Below are 20,453 nucleotides of genomic sequence, written 5' to 3'. Positions count from 1 at the left end.
ATGGGAAAGGGAGAGGATGGAGACGCACTGTTCACGTTCCAACAGAAGCCCAGGGCATCTCAGTGAGTTACAGGGCTAGGAGGGAGGAGGACAACAGGTGTATTTCCTCATAACCTCTTCAGTCATGGCAGGTGGGTGAGCCAGAAGCAAAGGATCCAGAATGCAAAGTTGAGTTCAGAAGCCCAGGAAATTTAAAGTCTTTAGATTGTGAGGGTAGAATTCCTCTCATAGGTAATTTTTCTTTCCTTGCACATGATCTAGTTTATGACAATCTAATACTTTGGGGAAGATTATGGCTCCCACAAAATAAATCTCTAAGAATGGTTAGTTCAGGTGGCCCATGCTTTTCTTCCTACCTACTCAAGAAGCTGAGATCTGAAGTTCACAGTTCAAAGCTAGCCTGAATAGGAAAGTATGTGACACTGTTATCTCCAATTAACCACCAAAAACCTGGAAGTGGAGCTGTGGCTCAAGTGGTTAAAGGGACAGCCTTCAGTTGGAAAAAATTGAGAGACCGTGCCTAGGCTTTCAGTTCAAGTCCAAGAACTAAACAAATTCAAATACAAGGAAACAAAAATAAAAAAGAAACAATAGAACACATCGTATTTAATTTTTTAAATATAATCACATTTAAGGTGACATTATACCTATTTTATTGATGACCAAATTGTCACAATATTATTTAAAATATTTCCCTACTTATGTTTCTGTTGTTAGGAGAGTTGAAAGTCTGAGTTTTCATCAAGAGTCTGAATTTGGGGGACATTCCATCTATTTTATGAGAAAAGATGAAGTTAAAATAATTTTTATTGGTTATCAGGTTTTATATCAGGACCTGGGTGCTATTCCAGAGATCTTTGTGCTCAAGGCTAGCACTTTGGCACTTCGAGCCACAACTCCATTTCTGGGTTTTGAATGGTTGATAGAAGATAAAAGTCTCACAGGGACTTTTCTGCCCATGCTGACTTGGAGCCACGATCCTCAGATCCCAACAGGTTAGAAAGCTTTGAATTAATATAAGTTGGTAGAGTTGCAGCTTCAAACTCTGCTGTGGTTCTAGATATCAGTTTCTTATGACACCTAATGGAGGAATGCCACTGATGAGGGAAACATATCCAGATAAACAGTAGCAAATACCTGTTTGGCAAACACAACCTGATATATTTCTTTGAGATAGTGAAGCGATGATAAAATAATTCTGCACTTGCTGAGTGCCCATGGCTTATGTCAGTAATCCTACACTCTTGGGTGGGGTATCATAGTTTGAAGATAGCTCATCCAGGAAAAATCAAGCTGACTGTTATTTCCCATTTGCCACCCAAGTAGTAGAGTTCCATCCCTGAGTGAAAGACCTGAGGGACAGCCTCCAGGCACTAGGTTCAAGTTCCTGGTACATGAGCAAGCAAGCACACACACAAATACACACATACACACACACACATACACACACACACACACACACACACACACACACATACAAATTCTGCACTTACTGACCATCAGCACAAAATACTATTTAAACGTGTCAATAATAGTGCATGGTAGTTCAGAATTGTTATTATTGTTGGTGTTGTCTTGTGATTTTGGTTCATTTAACAAAAACTCATTATCCAAAGGAGATGTACAATAGATATATTTTTAGTTATGTTAAAACAAAAAAACTAAAAAGAATATTTGACCCTCAAACACACAACATTTGAGTAGGGTCCTTTATCTCCATAAAACCAGCTATATAAAGACTGGATAAAGTAAACCATCAACCACGGTCAGGGTCATAAAACGTGCTACTGAATTCTGAAAATGTCCTTGTAATCAGAGGTCCAGACAATGTGCCTTCTACCACCAGGCCCTGACCAATTGAAAAATGATTGATTTTCCTCCTATATATGTATCTATTTTTATATACCCTGGACCCTATAAGTGAACTTTTTCACTCCAGGCAATAACAATATCACTTAAGTGACAGCTCCACTTCCAACTTTTTGCTTTAATTGGGAATAAGAAGCCCAGAGACTTTACTTCCCAGGTTCACTTTGAACTGAAATCTTAACACTTATAATTTTGGATCTTCAGATTATACATATAAGCCACCTGAGCCAGGCAGGATTTATATTCTTATCATTAGCAGGAATATTCAACATGAATAAAATAACCTATATTTGAAAAATTCATAGTGCCCTTTTAGTTAGATTACTTTTTCCTTAGGGAGAGAAGGATATTCCTTTTTCCCATTTTTTTTCCTTCAAAAAGAAGAAACTGAGATCAGGATGTATGATCTCAAAAATTACCTTGAGTCTCCAAAGCTCTTGAACCAACCAACCACATATTGGGTTTGTACAGAACAAGTGGCTTTCAGAGACTCCAATGAGTTTAATTAAAGAGCTCAGCTGAGGAATATTCCTGAACTTATTTGAATGTGCAGTCCACAAGGACACTTATTCCCCTTGATTTGCATTTTTTTCATTTTATTTTTTTATTATTGTGGTAATGCATAGAAAGGTTACAGTTACATTCACCAGACAGAAGGTGCATTACTTCTCACACATTGATACCCTGTCTTTTGTTTGTCTTCCCATTTCCCTCCCCACCCCCTCCCAAACATCTTGTTTCCCCTCTTCCTTGGTTTGCTTTAAAACTAACATTTTTGTATCCAAAGACTAATTCTCTCTCTTTCGCCAGGTGTCCCATTCACAGGGAGGCAGACAACTTCACCTGTGTCTGGGAATTTCTCCTCCTCGGACTCTCACAGGATCCTGAACTCCAGTCCTTATTACTGGTGTTATTCTTGACACTTTACCTGGTCACCATGCTGGGAAACTTGCTCATCATCCTGGCCGTGGGCTCTGACCCTCACCTCCACACCCCCATGTACTTCTTCCTCTCCATCCTCTCCTTGGCTGACATTGGTTTCAGCAACAGTATCGTTCCCCAGATGCTGACCAACCTCCAGACACACAGCAAATTTATCAGCTATGCTGGCTGCCTGACTCAGGTGTTCTTCTCTTACCTATTTGGAGGTCTGGAGTGTCTGCTCCTTGGTGTGATGGCCTATGACCGCCTGGTGGCCATCTGTCACCCATTGCACTACCAAGTCATCATGCACCCTCGTCTCTGTGGAGGGTTGGTTCTGGTGACATTGTTTTTCAGCCTCCTGGATGCCCAGATGCACTGCTCCATGGTGTCCCATCTGACCTTCTGCACAGAGGTGAAGATCCCCCATTTCTTCTGTGAGGCTTCTCAACTTCTCACTCTTGCCTGTTCTGACATCTCCAGTGACTCCATACTGATCTAGTGGTGAGTGTTGTGTTTGGAGGTGTCCCAGCCTCGGGGATCTTTTATTCTTACACACGCATCATTTCCTCCATTATGAAAATCCCCTCAAGAGCGGGGAAGTACAAAGCTTTCTCCAGCTGCGGATCTCACCTATCAGTGGTTGGCTTGTTTTTCGGCACCGTCACCGGAGTCTACCTTGCTTCAGCCATCTCTCAGTCCCACAGAATGGTGGCTGTGGTGGCAGTGATGTACACCGTGGTCACACCCCTGCTAAACCCCTTCATCTACAGTCTGAGGAACACGGACATCAAGAGAGGTCTCCTGAGGATTCTCAGGGGATTGGCATGATCACTATGCCTCTGCTCTCTCCTAAGCAAAATCAAGAATATGCAGAAAGAAATTCTTGAGTAGAGGAGCTGGAAGCATGGCCTAGTGGTAGAGTGCTTGCCTAGCATTCACAAAGCCCTGGGTTTGATTCCTCAGAACCACATACACAGAAAAAGCTGGAAGTGGTGCTGTGACTGAAGTGATGCAGTGCTAACCTTGAGAAAGCCCACAGACAGTGCATAGGCCCTGAAATTGAATATTTAAATTGAGAAAGGGGGTTGAGGTGGTGGAGGAGAGCAATGGAAGCAGTGACAATGACCAAGAAGCATTTTACTCATAACCTGACTTGCATATTATAGCCCCCTTTAGTACTTAATAATAATATTTATAATTATAGAAAATAAATTTTGAATCTCCAAATATAATGTATATCTAATCACAATCCTTTTTTCCTTGTTTATCCATATTTTTCTCTTGTCATAGTTCCATTCGATCAGAGTTTTATGTGTGTGTGTTTCTACCTTATGACACTGTACATATATCAATGCATGTGTTATATTTCATAATATCTCTTTTCAATCAGGTTCTTAGTTCTTTCTAGCATTAGATGTAGACTTTCCTTTTATTTTCATCTCATTTATTTCTTCAAATAAGTAGATAGGTAGATAGAGAGAGAGAGAGAGACAAAGATAGAGCTAGAGATATATCTTAGGAGGATCTAACCATTGGGTTAAAACATTAAATTTATCGGAATTCCAAAATGAATACAAGAAGAAACTTGGTATACTTGAATAACTGTTGAATACCTTGGAAATGGCTAGAGGTTGCTACTTCTGCTTAATTGGAATGAATAATTCTACTGTAGAAGCTTTCTGGACTAATGGAATGACCAGAAAAATTTGGGAGGTCTATTAGAGCCAATAATTCTTTCTGCTATATGTGAACCAAATACATATGTGTTTACATAAATGTATGTTCATTAATAGGCTAGATGCTGGTGGCTCCTACATGTGGTCATAGTCATTTATGAGACTGAGAATTGTGGTTCAAAGGCAGACCAAACAGGAAAGTTCATGAGGCTCTTTTTTTTTCCAGACTGGGGATTGAACTCAGGGACTAGGCACTGAAGTTTCTGAAGGCTAGTGATCTACTCCTTGAGTCATATCATCACTTCCAGCTTTTTCTGTGTATGTGGTACTGAGGAATCAAACCCTGGGCTCTGTGTGTGCTCGGCAAGCACTCTACAACTAGGCCGCATTCCTAGCCCATGAGACTCTTATCTACAATTAATCTCATCAAAAACAGCCAGAAGTTGGGGATGTGGCTGGCTCAAGTGGTGGTGCACTAGCCTTGAGCATAAGAAGCTCAGAAAAAGTACCTTGGACTTGAGTTCAAACTTCAAGTCTGCTATAGAAAGTGTATTAGTAAGGCCCATGAATATCTAGTAAGACAGAACAAAAAGATATAGAAATACTAATATGACAGAAAACTGAAAATTTTTCCATGGAATATATAAGAATCAATAAGAAAGTGCCATAAATATATTGACATGATTCCACACAAATTAATTGGACAAAAATAATGCAAGAATGACACCTGATTTTGAGTGGAGCATAGAGAAATAATTATTCCTTTTATGGCTAATTGCATCATCTTTCCATATGTAAATTCCTTCCCTCTGTGCTTTAAATGACTCCAACACAGGATCCTCCTGAAAAATAAGCTAGAGGAAAAAAAAAACAAAAGATTTGGAATGTCTCTAATTTTAGAATAGTTGCCTAAGAAGTGTGAGGCCCTGAGATCAAAGACCACTATCAGCTGCAATCTTAATGAATTTGGATAAATACCAGTGTTCAGGAACAATACCCACAGATATCATCAATCTATTTCAATCCAAAGAGGAACTTCTCCACCTATAGAGTCTCCTCACTACAAAAAAATCCCTAGGATTTCTGAGAGGAGTAAGACACAAGGTATACATGAGATACATAGGAGTATTCACAGCACTCTTCCATAGATCCTTAGCAAATGAGGACAAGGAATGAGAGATGGAATAAAATCAATGACGTGGAAGAAAACCATTGCTATCCAGACACACATGAGTTGACAAAAGAAGTCTTTCAGACATGAGAAAATATTTTTAAAATTCAGGAGAAAAACTCTCAGGGAATTTGTTATAAATATGTCTGACTTACATTATTAAAGTGGCTCTGTCCATATAATGAATGATTGTTGTCCTTAATGTACTATGTTGTCTCTCATCTCCTTTGCTGTCCCTTGGTTATCTCATATTGGTATAGTATCTCACTTTGTTATCTGATATATTGAATTCATTTGTATTTGGATATTGAAACTTGATAGGGAAGGGGGGAAAACCAAGACGGGTGTGGGGTGTGGGGGGGGAGGGAAACGGGTACCAAGACATGTGAAAGGGTATCAATGTATGTGAATTAATGCACCTTCTATCTGGCAAATATCATGTAACCCTTTTACTAATTACAATAAAAAAATTAAGTGGCTCTGTGTGTGTGTGTGTGTGTGTGTGTGTGTGTGTGTGTGTGCATATGCACCTGTATTTGTGTCTGTTTGGTGCTTTGAACTCAATTCCATTCCTGAGCCTTTTTTCCTCCAAGTTAGGGCTCTACCACTTGAGCCACAGCTCTACTTCTGCCTCTTTTGGTGGATATGTGGAGATAAGAGTCTCACCAACTGGTAATTCTACCTGTTATCCTGCTTTCAGATCCTGAGAAGCTAGGATTACAGATGGGAGTGACCAGTATCTCACTTGCAAGTTTATTTGTTCACCATGTTCTCTTACACTGGGCATCTAATCTGAGATAGAATTCTCCTCATCTTTTGACCAACTGTATTATTTCTCAACAGATGAATATTACAGAAAAAGCCCATTCGGGTGAATTCTTTCCAACCTGAACCAAAACAATGACAGACACAGATAGGAGAAAGGACCCAATCCCCAACTATCTCTAAAATCAGTCACAAGGAATAGGCATTGGGCTTCTGGTAATTTGTATAGGTTCTTCAGTGATTACAGACTGAATTACATTACCAGAATTCACAGATAAAATATATTTCTGATTGAATCAAATAAAATATTGAAATCTTACTTTGGATATTAGCTCGTGTATGCTATCTCAGATATTCAGGAAATAGAGATAGGGAAAATAGAAATTTCAGGCTGTTCATGGTAAAAAACAAACATAAATAAAATGAACCCATTGTCGATTAATAAGCTGAACGTGGTTATATATGTTCCCATAATCACAGTTCAAGAGGAGAGGTATACCTAGGAGGTTCATGTTGTGAGGCCTGCCTGGAGGAAGTGTAAGACCCTCCGTGAATAAGTCAAAAGGCTTGGAGATGTGCCTTGGATACTTAAGCATTTACCTAACAATGATGGGGCTAAGGGTTTAAACCCCAGTCAATCCAAAATACAAATTTCAAGAATTCTATAAACCCCAAACCATCTTAAAGTATTAAAAAATGAAAGTCTGCACAAATAAATGAGTGTTGTATACATATATGATGTATTATACAGATAGATGCATACTTGACAAGACACACACAAAACAACAGGAAATCATGTCATTATTCAGGACAATGGATAAGCCTAGAGATACATCATGAGCTAAATCATGCAGATTCAGAAAGGAAGCGATCGTATATGTAAGAGATTAGATTTTACACAGCTGGTAGTTTGGCCTAGTGTTAGAATGCTTTCCTAGCATGCACAAAGACCTGGGTTCATTTCATTGGTATCATATATGTATATAAAAAAGCCAGAAGTCATGCTGTGGCTCAAGTGGTAGAGCTCTAACCTTGAGAAAGCCCAAAGACAATGCTCAGGCCCTGAACTCAAGGCCCTGGACTGGCAAAAAAAAGATTTTGCAAGAAACAAACAAGCTCCATGTAGAATAAAGAGGGCTGTTTTTGAAGAAGCAATTGACTAGTGAGAGTGATTTCCCTCATTTGTCATAATCAGTAGAAACCCTTGGGCTCTCGTAGCAGAGATTTGCAATAGAGCAAAACCTAGATACATAAGGCCATATGGTATGATGCTAAATGAAAGAAACTCTAGGCTATAGAAACAACACCCATATAATGAGTGATTGTTGTCCTTAATGTACTATATTATCTCTCATCTCTTTTGCTGTCCCTTGGTTATCTCATATTGTTACAGTATCTCACTTTGTTATCTGATGTACTGGATATATTTGCATTTGGCTATTTGTAATTGGATAGGGAAGGGGGAAAACAAGATGAGGGATGGGGGTGGCAGGGAGGGAAATGGGGACCAAGACATGAGAAAGGGTATCAATGTATGTGAATTAATGCACCTTCTACCTGGCAAATATAATGGAACCCTTCTATTAAATACAATAAAAAATATATGAGACAAAAAAAAACAAATAAAAAAGCTACTATTCACATTTATAGAACTGCTACCCTAAAAACTGCTATTAGGCCTGATTGATATAGAACATTCAAGGTTAAATAAGAAACAAATGCATGTTTGTGAGCTGTGTGCTTACAATCACAGTGATTCAAGCAAGTCAAGAGTCTTAATGCCTGTTGAATAGAAATCAATGAAATTGACCAAAGACACTTGGCCTTTCAAATGGGTGAGAAAGGGAATGGGAGATGGTCCTATACACTAGCAATGCTTGGGCTCTGAGATGGGTCACCTGCAATCTCTCCTAGCACCCAGAGGCATTCTAAGAGCAGAGAACAGAATTTGCAGTTGGTTGACTGAAGGGGAGCTGTACTCCAGAGGGATTTGAAAAGATGGTGTGATGGGGACTACGAGGATAAGGGCCAAGAAGGACTGAATCTCTACCCCTACAATAAAACTTCTGGCACTCAGCCTGGGTGTTCCTCTCCCACTGGAGAAGCTGGGATCTTGTGTGGATCTGAGATTTTGTGTAGCTCTCATGTTTTTCTCTTATGAGTGACTCACATGAATCCTGTCATATGCTAAGAGGGATCCTAGAGGATTGAAGTTTGGGCACTGGTGGCTCAAGACTGTAATTCTAGCTATTCAGAGATCTGGGAATCGAGGTTCAAAGCCAGCTGAGGCAGGAAAGTCTGTGAAACTCTTATCTCCAAATAACCACCAAAAACCTGTAAGTGGGACTTCAGTGGTAGAGAATTAGCCTAGAGACAAAAGAGATATGGCATATTGCCCAGGCCCTGAGTTTAAACATAAGCGCTGGCAGATATATTCACACACACACACACACACACACACACACACACACACGAATAGGTTGCAATTTTGTCCTGACAAAACTAATTGTATAATAATACAAGTTTGTCCTTTTTTTTTTTTAGTACAACTCATTCACTTGAACTCAACTGTTATTTCACATTATCAACCCTGATCTTGAACTCAGGGACTACTTAGGTATTATCCCTGAACTTTTTCATTCAAGGCTAGTGCTCTACCACTTGAGCCACAGTTCCACTCATGGTTATTTGTTGGTTAACTAGAAGTAAGAAGCCTATTGACTTCTTATCTAGTCTGGCTTCAAACTGTGTTCCTCAGGCCTCAGCTTCCTGAATAGCTACAGTTGCAGGTATGAACCACCACCACTTGGCCATGTAATTTTTTTGCTACAAAATTATAGGGATTGTTAACAAGAACAAAAGCATATGGCAATCAATATAGGCCACTAACAACAGAAAATACAAAGGAAAATGGCAATGTGTAAGAAAGAGTGAAGAAGCTTAAAAGGCTCTGCAGAACATAATTTGTGGGGAAAGATTGTCTAGGTTCCAGTGGATGATGGAGGAAACCAAATAAATAGCAGGGGGGGAGGGTGGGGATTAGTACATTTTGTGCAATTGGATCTTTTTTCCCTAAGGATAGGGACTTCACACCTAAATACTACATAAAAATTTGTTCCCATTTCTTCTGTGTCTGAAGTAAATTCTATAACTCACTATAACTCACTTATTTTTTCTCCTTTTCTTTTTTATCTATTGAATATTTTTTTTCTATGAAGACATCGCCGGTCTCTGGTAACTGTAATAGAAACTCTCTGTGAAATCTGTCCTCAGGACAGTTGTGGTTTTAAATCAGTTACAAAGGATGGTCAACAGGGATGTGTTTAATGTGTCTAGTGTGTTAATAGTTGCATTATCAAAATTCCTTGCTAAATAAATTATTCAATTGTTTATCCATTCTCCAAATATAATAGTTCTCTATGGTACCAAGAAAATTGAAGTATGGAAAAAAATTGCAGCCAAATTTAAGTCAGTTTAGACGGCCATTGAAAATAATAGATTTATTTTGTTCCAAGTAATTTAACTCCTTTTTGTTTGATTTAAAAATAACGATAAATCTCATTTAGTAATACATAGTTCTAGAAGAGACAAAAATCCAAGTATCATTGGTTTATGGTTAAGTCTCTAGAGAAATGTCTGCAGATAAAGAGATTTAACTGCCTTCCAAATATTATTCAATATGGAAGATAGACAACATTTTTTCATTAACTGAAAAAATAATGAGTTTCACTTTTCTATATATCTGGAGTTTTCCCCCATAGGAAGAAAGACATAGTATATTTCTCTTTCTTGACCTGTATTTCTTCATCTAATAGTCCACAGTTCAACCTGCTTTTTTCCACAAATGACAAAAATGATATTTTTCTATACTACTAAATAATACTCATCTGTTTATAGAGCTCAACATGTTTTTTAACTGTAATTAATGGGTTACAACTATATTCACCAGATAGAAGGTGCATTATTTCACACACATTGATACCCCTTCTCATGTTTTTGTGCCCATTAAAAAATACCATCAAGTGTGGAAACATCATCATAAATGACATACTTCATAAATAACAAATAAGAAGTTTATTTTACAAGAATAATAAGAGTTAATGAGAGTCCAGAAGATTAAGAGTTCACAAATAATTTAGCAATTCATGAAAGAGTCAAAGTATAATAATTCCACATTTTTATATAGTGAAACAAATATTTGAAAGTGACAGTTAGATGATGTTTTCTTGTCATATTTATAGAGTATCATGATCTTTGGCTGAGGGACAACCTCATGCAATGAACTTTCCAAACTAAAAGGGCACCATGATTGCCACACAATCTTTTTCTTATAGAAAAACAGTGTACAGAAATTCACAAAATGTGCTTTAAGGGCCACAATTTCCATTTCATTGTGAGGTCAGGGATCCAGGAAAGAAAGGTGACAAGTCTTAGCAGTCTCCCCAGGGCCCTTTCCACATCCTGGTTCCTCAGGCTGTAGATGAACGGGCTCAGCAGGGGGCTGACTGCTGTGTACATCACTGAAGCCACCATGCATCTGTGGGGAGAATAGGACACAGCGGAGCTGAGATACAACCCAAGGGCTCTCCCATAGAACAAGGAGACCACACAGAGATAGAGCCACAGATGGACAAGGCCTTGTGCTTGCTAGCGGTAGAGGTCATTGTGGGGAGCCCGGCCCCTCCCGCGCGGTGGCGGGACCTGGAGGCACGCGTCCCCTTTCACTGTGGGGCCGCCTGCGGTGCTGGTGGCTGCGTGACTCAGGGATATCCCCTGCATGAGCAGATGAAGGCCAGCATCCATTTTGGGGAGTGCTGCCATTGTTAGCGGAAGCCTGGTCTCTGCATGGCCAGATGCATGCAGGGTGCATGACTGGAGCGTGTGAAACAGTGATTGGAGGGCCTGGGTGAGCTGGCATGAGTTGATTGGCCCACTGCCTGTATATAGCGGCCTGGAGAGAGGAAGGAGGGGGAGGAGAAGAGGAAAGGAAGAGAGAGAAGAATAAAGGATCCTGCTTTAGCTGTAACCTGTGTGTCGTGTGTTCTTTCTTGCTGCACAAGAAGTGCGAGCGACAGGACATCTTCTTTTTGCAATAGCCTCAAAGAAAATAAAGTACCTAGGAATTACCTTAACTAAGAATGTAAAGGACCTTTTTGATGAAAACTTTAAAACCCTGAAAAACGAAACTAAAGCAGAACTGAGGAAATGGAAAAACCTCCCATGCTCCTGGATTGGAAGAATCAACATCGTGAAAATGACAATCTTCCAAGGGCTATCTACAAATTCAACGCAATACCCAACAATATCCCAATGTCATTCTTTAAAGAAATAGAAGAGGCAATCCAAAATTTCATATGGAATAATAAAAGACCCCCTTTAGCACAAACACTTCTTAGCAGAAAGAACAGCGCAGGAGGAATTTCAATTCCAAACTTTACACTGTATTACAGAGCTATAGTCATCAAAACAGGTTGCTACTGGCACAAGAACAGGCCTGAAGACCACTGGAATAGAACTGAAGACCCAGATATTAAACCACAGACCTATGGCCACCTAATCTTTGACAAGGGAGCCAAAAAATAGAATGGAAGAAAGATAGCCTCTTCAACAAGTGGTACTGGCAGAACTGGTTAAGCAATTGCAGAAAACTAAAGTTGGATCCTTCTTTGTCACCTTGCACTAGAATTAACTCCAAATGGATCAAAGACCTGGAGGTAAAAGTTGACACTCTGAAAACTTTACAAGAAGGCATAGGAGATACACTAGGCCTCCTTGGCACAGGTTGAAACTTTCTTAATAAGGATCAAGAATCACAACAAATCAGAGAAAGGCTGGATAAGTGGAACTGCATTAAACTGCAGAGCTTTTGTATGGCAAAGGACATAGCTAGTAAATTAATTAGGAAGCCTACAGAGTGGGAGAAGATCTTCACCAACCATACAACAGACAAAGGCCTCATATCTAAAATATATCAACAACTCAAAAAATTGAATCACTCCAAAACTAATCTCCAAAGTAACAACCATCCCATTAAAAGATGGGCCAAAGACTTAAAGAGAGTCTTCTCTGAAGAAGAAACAAAAATGGCCTATAGACACATGAAGAAATGCTCAACATCTCTGGTCATAAAAGAAATGCAAATCAAAACAACTCTAAGGTTCCACCTCACTCCAGTTAGAATGGCCAGGATCAGGAAAACGAATAATAACAGATGCTGGAGGGGATGTGGCCAGGAGGGATCACTACTACACTGTTGGTGGGAGTGCAAACTCGTTCAACCACTATGGAAAGCAGTATGTCAGTGCCTCAAAAAGCTAAACATAGAGATCCCCTATGACCCAGCAATTCCACTACTTGGCATTTACCCAACCATCCAGAAATTAGGGCATACTAAATCCACTAGCACAACAATGTTCATGGCAGCATTATTCACCATAGCAAAAATATGGAACCAACCTAGATGTCCCTCAGTTGATGAGTGGATCAACAAGTTGTGGTATTTGTACACAATGGAATTCTGTGCTGCTGTCAGAAAAAACAACATCGCCCCATTTGTTAGGAAATGGAAAGTCTTAGAAAAAAATTAAATTAAGTGAAGTAAGCCAGACTCAAAGGAACTTAGCCTCAATGGTTTCCCTCATTTGTCATAATCAGTAGAAACCTTGGGCTCTCCTAGCAGAGATTAGCAATAGAGCAAAACCTTGATACAAAAGGCCATATAGTAGGACTTTAAATGAATGGATCTCTAGGATATAGAAACATAAGCCATATAATGAATGATTGTTGTTTTTAAGGTACTATGCTATGTCTCATCTCTTTTGCTGTCCCTTGGTTATCTCATTTTGTTACAGTATCTCACTTTGTTACCTGATGTATTGGATATATTTGTATTTGGTTATTTGAAATTGTATAGGAAACGGGGGGGGGGGGAGAAACAAGATGAGGGGTGGGGGTGGGGGGAGGGAAATGGGGACCAAGACATGTGAAAGGGTATCAATGTATGTGAATTAGTGCACCTTCTATCTGGCAAATATCATGTAATCTTCTATTAATTACAATAAAAAATATGACAAAAAAGAGGAGAGGATCTGACAGTAAGATTACCAGATCCCAGTGGCAGGCAAGACCACAAATAAAGCAACTGCCAGATACAAGCAGATGGTATTGAGCAGGGTGTCAGAGCTGACCACCTGGAAAACCTGTGCTAGTTCACAGAAGAAATAGGGGATCTCGGTGCCCACAGAGAAGGTCAGGGGAAGCATGAGAGGATACGGACCATGGCGATACAGAACATGACCAGGCAAGACACAAGAACCAGCAGGCCACAGAAGTGAGGGTTCATGATCACCTGGTAGTTTAATGGGTGACAGATGGCCACAAATCTATCAAAGGCCCTTATGATCAATAGGAAATTATCCATTCCACAAAACATTATGAAGAAAAACACCTGAGTGAGGCACTCTGGGTAGGAGATGTCCTTTCTCTGGGCCTGGAGGTTCACCAGAATCTTGAGGAGGGTGGTGCAGGTGAAGCAGACATCGGTGAAAGAGAGATTGGAGAGGAAGAAGTAAATGAGGGTGTGGAGGTGGGGGTCAGAGGTGACTGCCAGGATGATGAGCAGATTTCCAAACACGGTGATCAGGTACATGGACAGGAAGAGCCCGAAGAGCATGGACTGGAGTTCAGGGTCATCTGAGAGGCCCAGGAGAAGGAACTGTGGCAGTGAGGTGTGATTTTCCCCTTCCATGTCACTGGCTTTTCTCCTGCAGAGACAAGTACATGTTCAAATTCATTCACCTGGAACTCAGGCATACAATTCATAATTATTTCACATTATCAACACTGGGTTAATATCTGTGTGTGTGCACCAATTCTGGGTCTGGAGCTCAGTGCTTGGACACTGCTGTTCAGATTTTTCACTCAAGGCTTGTGGTCTACCACTGGAACTTCACCTCCACATCCAGCTTTTCTTTTGTTTGTATTTTATTGTCAGGGTAACAGACAGAGGCATCACAGTTACATTAGAGGTGTCACAGTTACATTAGAGGCGTCACAGTTGCAATCATCAGGTAGCAGCTATATTACTTCTAGAACATTGATATTCCTTCTCATGTTTTTCTCCCACTTTCCCTCCTCTGCCACTCAACCATCTTGGTTTCCCCCTTCCAGCTTCGTGTGTGTGTGTGTGTGTGTGTGTGTGTGTGTGTGTGTGTGTGTGTGTGCTCGCGCATGGTTAATTGGAGATAAGAATTTCATGAGGCATACATATACACAAAGTAATTCTATTCATCCATTAGAAAGAATGACCTTGAGGCCGGGAGTTTGGCCTAGTGGTTAAAGTGCTTGCCTAGCATGCATGAAGACCCGGGTTCGATTCCTCGGTACCACATACATAGAAAAAAGCCGGAAGTGGTGCTGAGGCTCAAGTGGTAGAGCTCTGGCCTTGAGAAAGTCCAAGGACAGTGCTCAGGCCCTGAGCTCAAGCCCAGGACTGGCAAAAAAAAAAGAAAGAATGACCTTGAAGAATTCCATTCATAAGGAAATGGAAAGATTTGGAAAGGTCTATGGTCAGTGGAATAAGCCAGACAGACCCAGAGAAACACAGGTTGCATGGTTTTCCTCATTAGCGGGAAGTAGAATGTGCCTATAAATCTACAGGTAATTATTCTGGCTGGCATTAAGCAGATCTAAATAAATAACTGAACAATAGAATCTATGTAGTTCATAAAATAATTCTTTAGAAAGACTAAGTCAAAGGCCAACCGGAACTGGATACTTGCAAGGGGTTCAAGAGGAGTGTGGTAGAAGAATAAATGAAGGAAATGAGTAGAATGCAGTCAAGAATGTATTGTATGTACCACAAAACCTAAATTGCTTTGCCAAATGGCAAAAAAGCCATTACATTGCTAAAATTAAGAAAAGTGAGGAAAGAGGTAGTTTGGGAGGGGTTGGTGAGCATGTTCAAACGGTGATATTGTTTGAGAGCTGCTCAGTCCAATAGCAAATCTTCTGTATAACCACCTAAAAACCATATCAAGAAAGAAAATGTCTCATGGACTTTACTGCCCTGGTAGGCTTTGAAATTTGATCTCACATCTCAGCTGCCTGAGTAGCTAAGATTACAGGCATGAGCCACTGGCACACTTTTTCCAAGGCCATTTTTAAAGTGGAAAAAGCTATGCAAAGTAGAATTCTCCTCACTCAAACTTATATCTCTAATCAACTCTATCATTTGTCATTGGATGAATCTTTCAGAAAAAAAATGCCATTTGAGTAAGTTCTGTCCAATCTACACCAAAATAGTGGTGACAGGCACATATGGAAGTGAAAGAACCAATTTCCAACCATCTCTAAATGCAGTAACAAGGAATAGGTGTGGACTTCCCGCCCATTTGTTCATGTTCTTCAGTGACTATAAAATGAAATAAGATACATAGGATTCTTGACTAAAAGACATATATATTACCAGCCTTTGGGGCTTGAACTCAGGGCCTGAGCACTATCCCTGAGCTTCTTTTTGCTCAAGGCTAGTATTCTACCTCTTGACCCACGGTATCACTTCCAGCTTTCTCTGTGTATGTGATACTGAGGAACTGAACCCAGGGTTTCACCGCTCTACCACTAAGCCACCTTCCCAGACCCTAAAAGATATGTTCGCTTGAATTAATTAAGGCATTGAAGACTTACATGACAAATTATTTCATTTCTACAATCTCAGATATTCAGGAGGTGAAGATTGAGAAAACTGAACTTCCATGCCAAGCATGGGAAAAACAAGCGTGGGCAAAAATCTATGTGAAAATCTATGTCAATTAGTAAGCTAAAAGTAGTGATACATACTCCTGTACTCACAGCTAAATGGGAGGTATATCTATGAGTTTCAAGGCCGGGGGGCAGCCTGAGGGAAAAGTGTAGGACTCTTTCTAAATAAGATAAAGATAAAAGGCTTGGAGATGTAGCTTGTAGGTTTAAGTAAGCACTTGCCTGTCAAGAGGGGGCTAAGTTGAAACTTTGTCAATCAAAAATTAAAATTTCTTGAAGTCATTCTTATCAATCTTTCAACAAAAATAAAAACAAATAAATATAAATTTCAAGTCTTCTATAATTCCAAATCATTTGGAAGTAAGGGAAAATGAAAGACTTGTGGTTCAATAAAATAAACTATGCCTACATGAATATATATTATACAGATAGACACATAATTGACAAGACACACCAAAAGTTGGAGACATTATTCACATGATAGTGCCTATTCCTAGCAACGGTGAAATGCTGAGTTCAAATCCAAGTAGTACCACAGGATATTTTAAAAAAGAAAATCAAGATAGCCTCTGGTGTCTCGGGCCAGCAATTCTAGCTACTCCAGAGTCTGAGACCTCAGGTTCAAAGGTTGAAGCCATCTTAGCTGGAAACTCGATGAGAGTCTTATGTCCAGTTTACCACTGAGAGCTGAAAGTGGAGCTGGGCCTCAATTGGTAGAGTAATAGAGCAAAAAAGCTCAGAAGACAGTGTTCAAGCCACAGATCTGGCACATGCACACACACACATACACTGGAGATATTAAAAATGGACATGTTTGTTAGGAATGAAAAAGAATCAATACATTGAGATCCACGTTTGCCTTGGGGACACGATGGATTAAGTAGTTGTAAACCCCACGTTTCTCTCCATGTCAAGAGACCATTCTGCAGAGGAGTCTCCCCAGGGCTCCTTTCACATCCTGGTTCCTTAGGCTGTAGATGAAGGGGTTCAGCATGGGAGTGACCACTGTGTACATCACTGAGGCCACCATGCTTCCATAGGAGGAGGAATTGTTCAGGGCAGAACTGAGATACACCCAACATGCCGTCCCATAGAACAAGCAGACCATGCAGAGGTGAGAGCCACAGGTGGAAAAGGCTCTGTGCTTACCCACAGAGGAAGCCATTCTCCATAAGGAGGAGATGATCTTAGAGTAAGAGAAGACTATGCCAGAGAGAGGAAACATACCTGGCAGGATAGTCATCGCATACATAAATACGCTATTGACAAGGGTATCAGAGCTGGCCATCTTGAGAACCTGGGCCAGTTCACAGAAGAAGTGGTGGATTTTGGTGACTGTGGGGAAATTGAGTTGCTTCATTAACAAAACATGTATCAGAGAAACCCAGATCATGATGATCCAAGATAGCAGAAGCAAGAGGTCAAGAGAGAGGGGCTCATGATGAGTGGGTAATTCAGGGGGTGACAGATGGCCACAAAGCGGTCATAGGCCATCACAGTCAGTAGAAAATTATCCAATCCAATAAACATACTTAAAAAATATATCTGTGTCAGGCACTCTGGATAGGAGATGTCTTTATTCTGTTCTTGGAGGTTCACCAGCATCTTGGGGACAGTGGTAGAGATAAAACAGATGTCCAGGAAGGAGAGGCTGGAGAGGAAGAAGTACATGGGGGTGTGGAGGTGGGGGTCAGAGGTGACGGCCAGGATGATGAGCAGATTTCCAAGCACGGTGACCAGGTACGTGGACAGGAAGAGCTCAAAGAGGATGGGCTGGAGTTCGGGATCCTCTGAGAGGCCCAGGAGCTGAAATTCTAAGACACTTGTGAGATTGTTTTGTTTCTGCATTGTTTCCACACACTCATTGAAAAACAATCAATTGGCAAAGGGAAACAAATGGATAGGCAGACAAGGTTCTGCCTACTTTAAATGCAAAGTTCACAAGATGAAAATCACACTTGTGGGGCCAAATGTTCAGAAATATGTCTTCAGTGTGACAAATTCAATCCTTTCACCCTTGACTGCTTTCCTAACCGAATAGTTTTGTACACATCTATTTTAGGGTGTTCAGATGTTAGACGTTCTAGAATACATAAGATAACAGTATCATAAAAGACAAATACATATATTATATATATTTACCTATATATACACATTACATATTCAGACACATAACACAATGAAATTTAATTCATCCACCAGGAAGAGTTGCAAAGAAATGGATGGACCTGGAAAAGATTATGCTAAGTGAAGTAAGTCAGAGAGACAAAGGACACAGATTCTTCCTTATGTATGGAAGTTAGATCTAATTTATAAGTATATGTGGAGATACCTCAGGTCATGTGCATATTATGTACAATGGAACATGCATGGAAAATTCAATTGGTATGATTCCACTGAAGAGCTAAGAACTACAGTCTTACAAAATAAATACCAGGAATCTGGAATTCGAGGTTTCAGTGATGGCTGAGGTCAAGGGCAAATATAATCCTAATATTCAATGACTGTATAAAATATATAATACATACACATATATATTATTCTGTATATATTCCATATATATATATATATATGGAATCAGGTAGCTTGAGAGGAGGGGTGGGGTTAAGTAAGATGTGGAGAATGATGGAAGGGAAACATTGATGAAAGTGCATTGTAGTCATAAACTGACTTGTTGAATAGAAACTCCTTTGTATGCCTATATAAACATGATTTTTAAAATTGATCGTGAGGAATATAAAACATTCTCTTTTTAGCTGGGTACCTATGAGTGTGTGAGGGGACCAAAAGGGAGGATCTGTGGGGGAGGTTCAATATGGTTGAAGCCTTCTATACACATGTAGGAAATTAGAAAAACTAAACCTGTTGCATTTTTTTTTCAGGAAGTTGGGCAGGAGCCTAAGCAGGAGAGAAAGAAGGGATGGATTGGATATCAGGGAATATTATATTCATATATAAAAATATCACAATTGAATAGCTCAATGAAATATCACAATATAACATATGCTAAGAGAAATGTGAAAAAAGACATCCGGCAATAAAAGGACCCAGTGAAATTATTGATTTCATAGCAAGACAATAATTCATATGGACGTGGAAGAAGAGATTTCAAAGGCAGAGAGGCACAAAGATCTCTTAATCATGATTCAGAAGTTAGGGCTGACTGCTTCCTCCTCCTCCTCCTCCTCCTCCTCCTCCTCCTCCTCCTCCTCCTCCTTCTCCTCCTCCTCTTCCTCCTCCTCTTTGTCTTCTTCAAAATCCTCTCAGTAAGTAGGACAATAGTGAAGGACCCATTTGCTCTTTCAAGTGAGATATTCAATGGACATAGAAAACCAGAAAAAAAAATTCTTGCATCCAGAGCTGATGGCTCAGCCCTGTATTCCAGCTACTAAGAACACTAAGATCTGGAGCTCAAGGGTCAAAGCCAGCCCAGTCGGAAAAGTCCGTAAGACTTTTATCTCCAATTAGTCAGCCAAAAGCCAGAAGTGGCTTTTGAAATGTAGTTCAAGTAGTCAACTAAGAAACACAATTAGGAGTGAGAAGCCTTGACTTCAATTCCCAGTACTGGCAGAGAAAGAAAAAGACAGAAAGAAATTGAGCAAGAAAGGAAGAAAGGGAGGAAAGAAAGAAGGAGGAAACAGCAAGAGGGAAATGGGGACCATGTCATAAGAAACGGTATCAATGTTTGTGAAGTTATGCACCTTCTATTTGGTGAATATAATGTAACCTTTCTATTAATCACAATTAAAAAAAAGAAAGAGAGAAAGAATGGTATGAATGGAGAAAGAACAACAGGAAGAAAGGAAGGAAGGAAAGAGAAAGAAAGCCAGGAAAGAGCAAGCTGTGGAGGGTTAAGGAGGTGAAATGAGAGGAAAAGAATTTTGGTCAAGTTTCAAGGTTTCTGGTTTCTTCAAATACTAAGAACCTAACGTTGACAGTTCTCCATCTATAGCTATTCATATTGATTTTCGTGAGTCTGGTTATCCAAACTCACATTTGTCATCAAAACAAACAAATAGAACTTTCAACACCCCTGCTAAAATTCATCTATGAACACTTACTGGGTTCAGGTCTTCTCTTTCTGGTCATCACCAAGGAGTGTTTATCTAAAGACCCGCCCAGGCTTATAGCCCAGAGAACATTCTAGGCCTGTGAATTCCAGGCCTGTGTTTATGATGTCAGAGATATGTAGTCATGAGAGGACTCTGGTAGGTGTAGAAACAACTGTACAGGAGCCATGGAAGGGAACGCATAGAAGAAAAGGCTGATAAGTGAGCTTATATGAC

At 40.0% G+C, this 20,453-nt stretch overlaps 3 pseudogenes; 1 reads left to right on the top strand and 2 right to left on the bottom strand.

Moving 5' to 3' along the window:
• LOC150068905 (olfactory receptor 7G3-like) lies at positions 1 to 6,441 on the top strand (annotated as a pseudogene).
• Positions 6,442 to 10,521: 4,080 nt separating this feature from the next.
• Positions 10,522 to 20,314, bottom strand: LOC150068903 (olfactory receptor 7D4-like; annotated as a pseudogene).
• LOC150068904 (olfactory receptor 7D4-like) lies at positions 17,078 to 20,291 on the bottom strand (annotated as a pseudogene).
• Positions 20,315 to 20,453: the final 139 nt, after the last annotated feature.

This window comes from Megascapheus bottae, chromosome 1, assembly GCF_031878675.1.
Source record: "Megascapheus bottae isolate mThoBot1 chromosome 1, mThoBot2.hap1, whole genome shotgun sequence".
Lineage (NCBI taxonomy): Eukaryota > Metazoa > Chordata > Mammalia > Rodentia > Geomyidae > Megascapheus > Megascapheus bottae.
This window is presented reverse-complemented; position numbering and strand designations above follow the sequence as displayed.